At 40.8% G+C, this 13,096-nt stretch overlaps 1 pseudogene; it reads right to left on the reverse strand.

Annotated features, from left to right (window-relative positions):
• Positions 1-3,348: 3,348 nt before the first annotated feature.
• LOC125549559 (uncharacterized) lies at positions 3,349-12,894 on the reverse strand (annotated as a pseudogene).
• Positions 12,895-13,096: the final 202 nt, after the last annotated feature.

The raw sequence follows: 13,096 nt of genomic DNA on the forward strand, positions 1-13,096 counted from the left end.
AACAAAAATGTTTCTCAATGTTAAGTACCAAACTATTAATGTTATTACACAAGCAAACCCATATAGTTAACCGTAGATTAACAACATAAAGTACAATTGCGCTATGAAGCACACACACCACAGTAGTGTAAGTTCCATTTATTTAACTAGAAAAAGGTTATTAGGATTGTGATCCATAGTATGACAATACCAACTGATGAAATAAAATTGTGCAATTCATTCAGATCGAAAGAAAAGATTAGTAAGAGCGAGTAATATCGAAAACATGAACAAACTTATCGATGATGATGCTTAAAAGGGTGCCACTAATCCTATGGTAAGCACTTGTTACTTTTGGATTTATACATCTTGTTTTTAATGCTTCTCGCTTTATTGAGTTTACACATTTTCTTTGCTCATGTCTTTTGCTAACAATTGTTCATGTTTAGCTCATTTTTTTCATGACTAGGCCGCCTTGGCCGACCAAGAGGACATATGAATAAGTGGAGTGGGGACGAGTTGGAAAAGAAGAAGGACAAACGTGTGAAAATTTCTACATGTTATTGTGATGACCCATGTTTTGTGATGGAGTTCACAGACTGGAAGAAACCATGGACTGAAGGTAGAAGATTCTTCATGCATCCCAAATATGAACACGATCGTGCACGTCCAACTAACACCTATGATTGTCAGCCGGTACGTTAAATACAACATCAAGAAATCTCATTTTGTGATACATATGATAGCACAAACATGGTTTTGGTAGTCGCGCCCTCCTCCTTGGAAGACTATACATGCATAGATCATGAGGTACAAAACATATCTGAGATGACATGTAGAGTCATAGGTGCATAGCCGGTTACCGGTTCAACGATTCTTTGCATCTAACGGAGGCAGAGCATCGTGGGCTTTTAAGGAAGCAAGCATTGAAGTGTGTGGCAGGGAGGAGGTACATTGGTGAGGATGTTTGTGAGGTGGAAAGGATGAGGAAGTGTGAAAGGGAACGCTTTTCACAAGACGAAGATAAATCACGTGACAAGAAGGGGAAATAGCACCATGTGACTTGATAGAGCCTTCTATTGAGACTTGTACTACATAATGTCATGAACTTCCATTTGAGAAGCATGTGTTATTTATGTTTTAAACTAGTGAACATTTTCATTCATAAACCTCACCACCGCCGACTTTGGCGTTCAAAATTAAGTCTACAACCAACTTAGTAGGCGGTAGCCTTGAAATGGTACCATGGCCGTCTCTGATAGTAGGATCCTGGCTACCTTGAAAACTTTATCTCGTTGAAGTGGCACACAATGGGACCCTATAGTTGTCAATGTCGGCAATATAGTGGTAAGCCTATCACCAACTTATTGGCGATACGTCTCCAACGTATCTATAATTTTTAATTGTTCCATGTTATTATATTATCCATCTAGGATGTTTTATATGCATTTATATGCCATTTTACATCATTTTTGGGACTAACCTATTAACCTAGAGCCCAGTGCCAATTTCTGTTTTTTTTCTTGTTTTTAAGTATCGCAGAAAAGGAAAACCAAACGGAGTCCAATTGACCTGAAATTTCACGAAGATTGTTTTTGGATCAGAAGAAGCCCATGGAGTACTGGAGATGGAACAGAGGAGTCCGGAGGCCACCATGAGGGTGGGGGGCGCGCCCTACCCCCTGGGTGCGCCCCCTATCTCGTGGACGCCTCGGGGACCCCCTGACTTGTTCTCGACTCCAACACCTCTTATATATACCCAAACTTCCAAAAAGAAACCTAGATCGGGAGTTCCGCCGCCTCAAGCCTCTGTAGCCATCGAAAACCAATCTAGACACGTTCTGGCACCCTGTCGGAGGGGGGAATCCCTCTCTGGTGGCCATCTTCATCATCACGGCACTCTCCATGGCGAGGAGGGATTATTTCGCCCTCGGGGCTGAGGGTATGTACCAGTAGCTATGTGTATGATCTCTCTCTCTCTCTCTCTCGTGTTCTTGATTTGGCACGATCTTGATGTATCGTTTGCTTTGCTATTATAGTTGGATCTTATGATGTTTCTCCCCCTCTACTCTCTTGTAATGGATTGAGTTTTCCCTTTGAAGTTATCTTATTGGATTGAGTCTTTAAGGATTTGAGAACACTTGATGTATGCCTTGCATGTGCTTATCCGTGGTGACATTGGGATATCACGTGATCCACTTGATGTATGTTTTGGTGATCAACTTGCGAGTTCCGTGACCTCGTGGACTTATGCATAGGGGTTGGCACGCATTTTCGTCTTGACTCTCTGGTAGAAACTTTGGGGAACTTTTTGAAGTTCTTTGTGTTAGTTGAATAGATGAATCTGAGATTGTGTGATGCATATCGTATAATCATACCCACGGATACTTGAGGTGAAATTGGAGTATCTAGGTGACATTAGGGTTTTGCTTGATTTGTGTCTTAAGGTGTTATTCTAGTACGAACTCTAGGATAGATTGAACGGAAAGAATAGCTTCATGTTATTTTACTACGGACTCTTGAATAGATCGATCAGAAAGGATAACTTTGAGGTGGTTTCGTACCCTACAATAATCTCTTCGTTTGTTCTCCGCTATTAGTGACTTTGGAGTGACTCTTTGTTGCATGTTGAGGGATTGTTATATGATCCAAGTATGTTATTATTGTTGAGAGAACTTACACTAGTGAAAGTATGAACCCTAGGCCTTGTTTCAACACATTGCAATACCGTTTTCGCTCATTTTTATCATTAGTTACCTTGCTGTTTTTATATTTTCATATTACAAAAACCTATATCTACCATCCATATTGCACTTGTATCACCATCTCTTCGCCGAACTAGTGCACCTATACAATTTACCATTGTATTGGGTGTGTTGGGGACACAACAGACTCTTTGTTATTTGGTTGCAGGGTTGTTTGAGAGAGACCATATTCATCCTACGCCTCCCACGGATTGATAAACCTTAGGTCATCCACTTGAGGGAAATTTGTGGCTGGCCTACAAACCTCTGCACTTGGAGGCCCAAGAACGTCTACAAGAAGAAGGTAGTGTAGTAGACATCATTAGGGAGTATGACCGATTGTGCCACTCCACGCGTACCGCCTACCAAGATGGCGGTAGGGTATTAAGAGTGAACAAGGCACATTCCAGTGCTACCATACCAAGCATTAACATGGTTGAGCATACATATCCAACATTAACAAGTTCAAAAAAACAAGATATAATCAACACGATGATAGATCCATATACTTCACCAAAGTTCACCTCACTAAAATAGCCAACCCCATTTCATGAGGCATTAATCTAATAACAAATCTTGATCGAACTAGCTAGCTAATTGCAAGTTGCATTCCTAGTGCTGGAATATTAAATGTAGCCACTACTATTACCACTGACCACGTCCCCATACATGCCCGTGCTGCTTGGGCAATCCTGCTGCTTGTGGTTTCTCTTGGCCGGCGGGTGGTATAACTCGGGGTCCCCTCTGTCGTTACCATTACCTCCGTCGATGCTCTATAACCGTAGGTGCAACATGCCCTGCATGGTAGCCATTAAGATGGGCATTGCCTCTACTAGCCATCCAGACATATGATGATCTATGGCGTGCATGAATGGCAAGTTTTCCATTTGCGCCGCTGCCCAGTGCTCCATCCCATTCCCATGGGCATGGTAGTGGTGGTGTTGCGCACAACCGTCCACCATGTAAGCACCTATGTCAGCAAACAGTAGCCTGTTAGGGAAATTGAGTCCTAGGCTCGCTGGGTCAAAGTTGTTGGTGAACTTCCTATTGTGCGACGATGCACTGCTGGACATGGGGTACTACAATCCGGGCGGCACAGTGCCGGTGCTTGTGGCATAACTGATACTGCTGGACATGGCTGATGTCACAGACGATGTTCCTACCACTGTGTTTCGAGTGGTGTCTAACACCACATTGGGCTTGGCCCTGTGCTTGGCATGGCGACGATAAACCCCGCCGATGGGCACGTTGCAGAGCGCACCGTCGTGGGTCCGGTAGCGCTGACAGGAGCGGCAGAAGTTGCGGGGCTGGGTAAGGGAGTAGTTATTGAATTAGCAAAACTTGGTGTTGGTGGATGATACGTCTCAACGTATCTATAATTTTTGATTGTTCCATGCTATTATATTATCAACCTTGGATGTTTTATATGCATTTATATGCTATTTTATATGATTTTTGGGACTAACCTATTAACTTAGAGCCCAGTGCCAGTTTCTGTTTTTTCCTTGTTTTAGAGTATCGCAGAAAAGGAAAATCAAACGGAGTCCAATTGGCCTGAAACTTCACGGAACATTTTTTGGAAGGAAAGCAACCCGGGAGACTTGGAGTCCACGTAAGGGAAGCAACGTGGAAGCCAAGAGGCAGGGGGGCGCGCCCACCCTCCCTGGGCGTGCCCTCCACCCTAGTGGGCCCCTCGTGGCTCCCCTGACGTACTTCTTCCGCCTATATATATCCATATACCCTAAAACGATCGGGGAGCACAATAGATTGGGAGTTCCGCCGCCAGAAGCCTCCGTAGCCACTGAAAGCCAATCTAGACCCGTTCCGGCACCCTGTCGGAGGGGGAATCCCTCTCCGGTGGCCATCTTCATCATCCCGGTGCTCTCCATGATGAGGAGGGAGTAGTTCTCCCTCAGGGCTGAGGGTATGTACCAGTAGCTATGGGTTTGATCTCTCTCTCTCGTGTTCTTGAGGTGATACGATCTTGACGTATCGCGAGCTTTGCTATTATAGTTGGATATTATGATGTCCCCCTCCCCTCTACTCTCTTGTAATGGATTGAGTTTCCCCTTTGAAGTTATCTTATCGGATTGAGTCTTTAAAGATTTGAGAACACTTGATGTATGTCTTGCCGTGCGTATCTGTGGTGACAATGGGATATCATGTGATTCACTTGATGTATGTTTTGGTGATCAACTTGCGGGTTCCGCCCATGAACCTATGCATAGGGGTTGGCACACGTTTTCGTCCTGATTCTCCGGTAGAAACTTTGGGGCACTCTTTGAGGTTCTATGTGTTGGTTGAATAGATGAATCTGAGATTGTGTGACGCATATTGTATAATCATACCCACGGATACTTGAGGTGACATTGGAGTATCTAGGTTACATTAGGGTTTTGGTTGATTTGTGTCTTAAGGTGTTATTCTAGTACGAACTCTAGGGCTGTTTGTGACACTTATAGGAATAGCCCAACGGATTGATTGGAAAGAATAACTTTGAGGTGGTTTCATACCCTACCATAATATCTTCGTTCGTTCTCCACTATTAGTGACTTTGGAGTGACTCTTTGTTTCATGTTGAGGGATAGTTATGTGATCCAATTATGTTATTATTGTTGAGAGGACTTGCACTAGTGAAAGTATGAACCCTAGGCCTTGTTTCCTAGCATTGCAATACCGTTTGTGCTCACTTTTATCATTCGTTACCTTGCTGTTTTTATATTTTCAGATTACAAAAACCTTTATCTACCATCCATATACCACTTGTATCAACATCTCTTCGCCGAACTAGTGCGCCTATACAATTTACCATTGTACTGGGTGTGTTGGGGACATAAGAGACTCTTTGTTATTTGGTTGCAGGGTTGCTTGAGAGAGACCATCTTCATCCTACGCCTCCTACGGATTGATAAACCTTAGGTCATCCACTTGAGGGGAATTTGCTACTGTCCTACAAACCTTTGCACTTGGAGGCCCAACAACGTCTACAAGAAGAAGGTTGTGTAGTAGACATCTAGCTCTTTTCTGGCGCCGTTGCCGGGGAGGTGAGTGCTTGAAGGTATATCTTCAGATCTTGCAATCGAATGTTTTTGTTTCTTGTTTTATCACTAGTTTAGTTTATAAAAGAAAATTACAAAAAAATGGAATTGAGTTTGCCTCATACGCTCCATCTTTTTAATATCTTCCATGAGAATGATGGAAAGGAAAATTGTGCCAAAGTGTTAGAAGAAGAATGCATTAAAATGTTTGGCACTAAATCTTTGAATGATGAGCATGATTGCAATGTTCTTAGTATGAACTCCTTGAATATCCATGGTACTAATGATGATTGCACTAGTCATGATGATAATGTCTCCTATAAACATGTCAATTTTTGTGGAGTACATTGGGTTTGCAAGTACACACCAAATTGGGAAGATAGATATTGCAAGAGGCATAAGCATTTAGAGACTAAACGGTTGCAAGAAAGGCTAGATGTGTGTGCTGAAAATTTAAACTTTCTTAGCCATACTTGTGAACTTTGCAATGAACATGATCATTTCAGTACCTAATGCAAATTGTTTCATGATCGTATCATGTCCAAAAATTGTGATGACTTGATTTCCCTTGCACATCATAATGAACTTAGTTTGCTCTTGGGTTATGAAGAAATGAAACGTATAACTAAGGATATTCCAAAATTTGCCCTTGATAGAGTTCTTCATTTTGATCTAGAGGAAATTTATATGTATTGTGCGGTGAATTGCATTGAAAATCCTTATATTGCCAATTACATAAAGAAAAGAAAACAAATAGAGATGAAGAGAATACTAACGAAAGGGAAGAGACTTCCCAATACCTTCCTATTATTTCTTATGATGAATCAGGTAACGAGGAGGAGCCTCCTATTCAACCAATCTCATTAATAAGGAGCTCCAAAAAGAGGATTGAACCCACACATGATGTGGTGAATAAGAAGAAAAGAAAAAGGAAGAGAGGTAAAAAGATATCTCCCCCAAATAATGCTGCTCCTATTACTATTGTGCCTCATGAAAATATAATTGTGGAATATAATGATACTTCTTATGATCTTGAAAATCTTTTTGGAACTTGCTTGGAAGAATATGATAATTGCTATACTATTGGTGCTATCCATACTATTAATGATGAGAGTGATTATGCTTATGATATGAAAAGGCCCAAGCTTGGGGATGCTATGTTTGATAAAGATGATGTTTTTGAGAATATATTTGCTTCAATTAATGTTTGTCCCAAGCTTGGGGAAGCTATGTTTAATGAAGGTGATATTTTTATTTTCCCAAATTTTGACATGCAAATTTATTATGATGATAGCATGCCTCCTACCTATGATGATTATTGTGATGATACTTATTCTATAAAAAGTAGTGATTATATTTATAAAACTTCTCATGATTATGATTACCCCTTTTCTGAACATTACTCTTTTAATGTGGAACAATTTATAGTATTCGGGTCTCTTATGATACTCCCACTATTCCGAATGGGAAGAATCTTGCATATGTGGAGAGTAGTAAATTTTCTATGCTTGTAGATCATGAAAAGAATGCTTTAGGTGCTGGTTATATTGTTTAATTCATTCATGATGCTACTAAAAATTATTATGAGGGGGGAACTTATGCTTGTAGGAATTGCAATAATATCAAGTTTCCTCTCTATGTGCTTAAAGTTTTGAAGTTATGCTTGTTTTACCTTCCTATGCAAGTTGATTCTTGTTCCCACAAGTTATTTGCTCACAAAATCCCTATGCATAGGAAGTGGGTTAGACTTAAATGTGCTATTCATATTCTTCATGATGCTCTCCTTATATTTCAATTCTTATCTTTTATGTGAGCATCATTGAAATCATTATGCCTACCTAGGGGCGTTAAACGATAGCACTTGTTGGGAGGCAACCCAACTTTATTTTTATTCCATGCCTTTTTGTTCCTGTTTAGTAATAAATAATTCATCTATCCTCTGTATAGATGTGGTTTTATGCTTTTAATTAGTGTTTGTGCCAAGTAGAACCGTTGGGAAGACTTGGGGAAAGTCTTGTTAAGCTTGCTGTAAAAAACAGAAACTTTAGCGCCACGAGAACTGCTGCCATTTTTATTTCGAGAGTGATATTTAGTTAATTATTTTTGCAGATGATTAATACATAAATTCCTCAGGTCCAGAAATTTATTTTAGAATTTTTGGGGTTCCAGAAGTTTGCGTTAGTTACAGATTACTTCAGACTATTCTTTTTTTGACAGATTCTGTTTTTCATGTGTTGTTTACTTATTTTGATGTATATATGGCTAGTAAAAAGAGTTGATAAACCATCGAGAAGTTGGAATACAGTAGGTTTAACACCAATATAAATAAAGAATGATTTCATTACAGTACCTTGAAGTGGTGTTTTGTTTTCTTTCGCTAATGGAGCTTACGAGTTTTCTGTTAAGTTTTGTGTTGTGAAGTTTTCAAGTTTTGGGTAAAGATTCGATGGACTATGGAATAAGGAGTGGCAAGATCCTAAGCTTGGGGATGCCCAAGGCAACCCAAGATAATATTCAAGGACAACCAAGAGCCTAAGCTTGGGGATATTTTTATTCGCCACATGATATGTGTTTTGCTTGGAGCATCATTTTATTTCCTTTTTGTTTTGCTTGCTGTTTGAATAAAATACCAAGATCTGAAATTCTTAAATGTTAGAGAGTCTTCACATAGTTGCATAATTATTCGACTACTCATTGATCTTGACTTATATCTTTCGGAGTAGTTTGTCATTTGCTCTAGTGCTTCACTTATATCTTTTTAGAGCACGGTGATGGTTTTATTTTGTAGAAATAGATGAACTCTCATGCTTCACTTATATCATTTTGAGAGTCCTAAATAGCATGGTAATTTTCTTTGGTTATGAATTTAGTCCTAATATGATGGGCATCCAAGAGGGATATAATAAAAACTTTCATATAGAGTGCGTTGAATACTAAGAGAAGTTTGATCCTTGATGATTGTTTTGAGATATGGAGATAGTGATATCAAAGTTGTGCTAGATGAGTAGTTGTGAATTTGAGAAATACTTGTGTTGAAGTTTGCAAGTCACGTAGCATGCAAGTATGGTAAACGTTGTGTAACAAATTTGAAACATGAGGTGTTATTTGATTGTCTTCCTTATGAGTGGCGGTCGGGGACGAGCCATGGTCTTTTCCTACCAATCTATCCACCTAGGAGCATACACATAATGCTTGGTTTTTGATGACTCGTAGATTTTTTCAATAAGTATGTGAGTTCTTTATGACTAATGTTGAGTCCATGGATTATACGCACTCTTACCCTTCCATCATTCTAGCCTCTTCGGTACCGTGCATTGCCCTTTCTCACATTGAGAGTTGGTGCAAACTTCGCCGGTGCATCCAAACCCCGTGATATGATACGCTCTGTCACACATAAACCTCCTTATATCTTCCTCAAAACAGCCACCATACCTACCTATTATGGCATTTCCATAGCCATTCTGAGATATAGTGCCATGCAACTTTCCATTGTTCCGTTTATTATCACATGCATCATCATTGTCATATTGCTTTGCATCATCATGTAGTTGACATCGTATTTGTGGCAAAGCCACCGTTCATAATTTTTCATACATGTCGCTCTTGATTCATCGCAATCCCGGTACACTGCCGGAGGAATTCATATAGAGTCATATCTTGTTCTAGTATCGAGTTGTAATCTTTGGGTTGTAAATAAATAGAAGTGTGATGATCATCATTCATAGAGCATTGTCCCAAAAAAAGAGAAAGGACAAATAAAAAAGGAAAGACAAATAAAAAAATAAAAGGGACAATGCTACTATCCTTTTTCCATACTTGTGCTTCAAAGTAGCACCATGATCTTTATGATAGAGAGTCTCTTGTTTTGTCACTTTCATATACTAGTGGGAATTTTTCATTATAGAACTTGGCTTGTATATTCCAACAATGGGCCTCCTCAAGTGCCCTAGGTCTTCGTGAGCAAGCAAGTTGGATACACACCCACTTAGTTTCTTTTGTTGAGCTTTCATACATTTATAGCTCTAGTGCATCCGTTGCATGGCAATCCCTACTCCTTGCATTGACATCAATTGGTGGGCATCTCCCTAGCCCATTGATTAGCCGCGTCGATGTGAGACTTTCTCCTTTTTGTCTTCTCCACATAACCCCATCATTATATTCTTTTCCACCCATAGTGCTATATCCATGGCTCACGCTCATGTATTGCATGAAGGTTGAAAAGTTTGAGATTACTAAAGTATGAAACAATTGCTTGGCTTGTCATCGGGGTTGTGCATGATGAGAGCATTCTTGTGTGACAAAAATGGAGCATGACTAAACTATATGATTTTGTAGGGATGAACTTTCTTTGGCCATGTTATTTTGAGAAGACATGATTGCTTAGTTAGTATGCTTGAAGTATTATTATTTTTATGTCAATATTAAACTTTGTCTTGAATCTTATGGATCTTAATATTCTTGCTACAATAAAGAGAAATACATGATGAATATGTTAGGTATCATTCCACATCAAAAATTCTATTTTTATCATTTACCTACTCGAGGACGAGCAGGAATTAAGCTTGGGGATGCTGATACGTCTCCAACGTATCTATAATTTTTTATTGTTCCATGCTATTATATTATCAACCTTGGATGTTTTATATGCATTTATATGCTATTTTATAAGATTTTTGGGACTAACCTATTAACCTAGAGCCTAGTGCCAGTTTCTGTGTTTTCGTTGTTTTAGAGTATCGCAGAAAAGGAAAATCAAACAGAGTCCAATTGACCTGAAACTTCACGGAACTTATTTTTGGAAGGACAGCAACCCGGGAGACTTGGAGTCCACGTAAGGGAAGCAACAAGGAAGCCACGAGGCAGGGGGCGCGCCCACCCCCCCTGGGCGCGCCCTCCACCCTCGTGGGCCCCTCGTGGCTCCCCTGACATACTTCTTCCGCCTATATATATCCATATACCCTAAAACGATCGGGGAGCACAATAGATCGGGAGTTCCGCCGCCAGAAGCCTCCGTAGCCACCGAAAGCCAATATAGACCCGTTTCGGCACCCTGCCGGAGGGGGAATCCCTCTTCGGTGGCCATCTTCATCATCCCGGTGCTCTCCATGACGAGGAGGGAGTAGTTCTCCCTCGGGGCTGAGGGTATGTACCAGTAGCTATGTGTTTGATCTCTCTCTCTCTCTCGTGTTCTTGAGGTGATACGATATTGATGTATCACGAGCTTTGCTATTATATTTGGTTCTTATGATGTTTTCTCCCCCCCCCCCCTCTACTCTCTTGTAATGGATTGAGATTCCCCTTTGAAGTTATCTTATCGGATTGAGTCTTTAAAGATTTGAGAACACTTGATGTATGTCTTGCCGTGCATATCTGTGGTCACAATGGGATATCACGTGATTCACTTGATGTATGTTTTGGTGATCAACTTGCGGGTTCCGCCCATGAACCTATGCATAGGGGTTGGCACACGTTTTCGTCGTGATTCTCCAGTAGAAACTTTGGGGCACTCTTTGAGGTTCTATGTGTTGGTTGAATAGATGAATCTGAGATTGTGTGACGCATATTTTATAATCATACCCACGGATACTTGAGGTGAAATTGGAGTATCTAGGTGACATTAGGGTTTTGGTTGATTTGTGTCTTAAGGTGTTATTCTAGTACGAACTCTAGGGCTGTTTGCGACACTTATAGGAATAGCCCAATGGATTGATTGGAAAGAATAACTTTGAGGTGGTTTCATACCCTACCATAATCTCTTCGTTCGTTCTCCGCTATTAGTGACTTTGGAGTGACTCTTTGTTTCATGTTGAGGGATAGTTATGTGATCCAATTATGTTATTATTGTTGAGAGGACTTGCACTAGTGAAAGTATGAACCCTAGGCCTTGTTTCCTAGCATTGCAATACCATTTGTGCTCACTTTTATCATTCGTTACCTTGCTGTTTTTATATTGTCAGATTACAAAAACCTTTATCTACCATCCATATACCACGTGTATCACCATCTCTTCGCCGAACTAGTGCACCTATACAATTTACCATTGTATTGGGTGTGTTGGGGACACAAAAGACTCTTTGTTATTTGGCTGCAGGGTTGCTTGAGAGAGACCATCTTCATCCTACACCTCGTACGGATTGATAAACCTTAGGTCATCCACTTGAGGGAAATTTGCTACTGTCCTACAAACCTCTGCACTTGGAGGCCCAACAACGTCTACAAGAAGAAAGTTGTGTAGTAGACATCAGTGGAGTCACCTCGCGGGCAGTTGAGCCCCGGCACCGGCTGCGGCAATCACGCCAGTTGCGCTCATTCCGACATGGAAATCGACTTGCTATTCCCGCTGCCACCACAATCGTCGTCCCCACCGTTGCCGCAACCATCATTGCCATCCCCTCTGGCACCGAAGCCATCCCCGACCTTGGCCATGAACCCTTCTTGATTGTTATTGTTGCATCCTCCGTCACTAGGACCAACGGGTGAAGGAGGATAGTACTATGAGTGTTGCTACCGATTTTTTGCAGCCGCAAATGAACAACGAGACGAGTAATCAAATATGGGCCAATATGTATATGGAGCTAGATTTTTTTCTTCATTCTATTTTTTGGAAGGATGGCAAGACGGATCAGTTTCTGATAAATCTAAAAAAATGGTTTTTCCATTTGAATAATTCAAACAAATTTTGGTTTTAAATTTATTTCCTATTAAAATAAAGAGTGCTCGACCTACATCAGACATAAACTTCCCTGTGCCAAGGGAGAGCCCTTGACCTCTTGGGAGTATAGATACCCTATTAGATTCACTTTTTCCCTTCAAATTCATTTTTTTACATTTCTGGTATCACAACCCAAGAAATATTGGTACCCCTTGGCCATTTAAATTGTTTTTTAGCGGTACCTCTATTTCTCGGGTGTCAATGGAATTTCCGATAATCGGTCGGTTACTGTTAATTTTGTCTGTAATCAGCAAACCTAGCTCACTGAGTGCACACATATTCTGGTTTTTATCGTGTGAACAAAATCATGAGGGAATTTGCAATTATTAGCTAGGTAGAAGCACAAGGATGCATACCTAAAGCTGGTTGTGGTCGGTGTTCCATAACTTTGATGAATCAAGGTAGGCAGGAAGGAAGATCATAGACGGTGATCTTGAGAGAAGAGAAAGTGGGATGAAGAAATTTAGCAGCTGCTGGTGTCGGTGTCAAAACCGGCGGATCTCGGGTAGGGGGTCCCGAACTGTGCGTCTAAGGATGATGGTAACAGGAGGCGGGGGACACAATGTTTACCCAGGTTCGGGCCCTCTCGATGGAGGTAATACCCTACTTCCTGCTTGATTGATC

This window comes from Triticum urartu, chromosome 3A (assembly GCF_056163025.1).
Source record: "Triticum urartu cultivar PI428250 chromosome 3A, HENAU_Tu73, whole genome shotgun sequence".
NCBI classification, from domain to species: domain Eukaryota; kingdom Viridiplantae; phylum Streptophyta; class Magnoliopsida; order Poales; family Poaceae; genus Triticum; species Triticum urartu.